General features: G+C 65.3%; 1 pseudogene; it reads right to left on the bottom strand.

Annotated features, from left to right (window-relative positions):
* Nucleotides 1-263: 263 nt before the first annotated feature.
* On the bottom strand, nucleotides 264-825 carry LOC103257035 (annotated as a pseudogene).
* Nucleotides 826-827: the final 2 nt, after the last annotated feature.

Genomic DNA, 827 nt, shown 5'->3' with positions numbered 1-827 from the left:
CAGGCTGGAGTGCAGCGGCATGGTCACAACAATCACTGCTCATGGCGGCCTCGACCTCTTGGGCTCAGGTGATCCTTCCACCTCAGCATCCCGAGTAGCTGGGACTACGGGCGCGCACCTCCTTTTTTTTTTTTTTTTTTTTTTGGTAGAGACGAGGTTTCGCTATGTTGCTCAGGCTGGTCACGAACTCCTGGACTCAAGCAATCCCCTCACTTCAGCCTCCCGAAGTGCGGGGATTTCTGATGTGAACCACCGCGCCCGGCCTGTATTTGATTTCCGGGTGTTCTGGGGTTTATTGGGGGCCGTGGGGCCCTGGAAGAAGGTGTCGGGCCTCTTGGTGGTAAAGCGCGGCGTGTGCTGGCGACGCAGGACAGGGTGGGGCAGCGGGAACGTGAACTTGGAGTCGTGGAACCGCGTGACCCCCGGCGGGCGGCCCTTGCGGGCTGCGGTCTCCCCCCACCCCGTGATTGGGAGGGCGCGGGCACGGGCGCGGTGCCGGACGCGCGTGTCTCGGGAGCCCTGGGGGCCGGCGCCCGCGCTGGTCAAATCGCGGGACTGGCGGCACCTGTCGTGGGTGCCACTGCGCGAGTCCTAGCGCAGCCAGCTGCCGAAGTTCTTCGCCCGCGGGGGGGACTTCTGGAACACCTGCCCGCGGCAGACGATCTGCCCTCCCCGGAGGGCATCGTCTTCTCCAGCTGGGACACAAAGTACCAGAAGCGGGACTCGACCCCGTGGTTGGGGGAGAAGACGCACGTGCGGTACACGGGGGGGGTGTGGCACTTGGGGGGTGGGCAGGCAGCGCCCCACCACCTTGTACTCCCGCAGTG

The sequence above is a fragment of the Carlito syrichta genome, unplaced genomic scaffold (genome assembly GCF_000164805.1).
Source record: "Carlito syrichta isolate Samal-C Ts95f unplaced genomic scaffold, Tarsius_syrichta-2.0.1 Scaffold301168, whole genome shotgun sequence".
NCBI classification, from domain to species: domain Eukaryota; kingdom Metazoa; phylum Chordata; class Mammalia; order Primates; family Tarsiidae; genus Carlito; species Carlito syrichta.
This window is presented reverse-complemented; position numbering and strand designations above follow the sequence as displayed.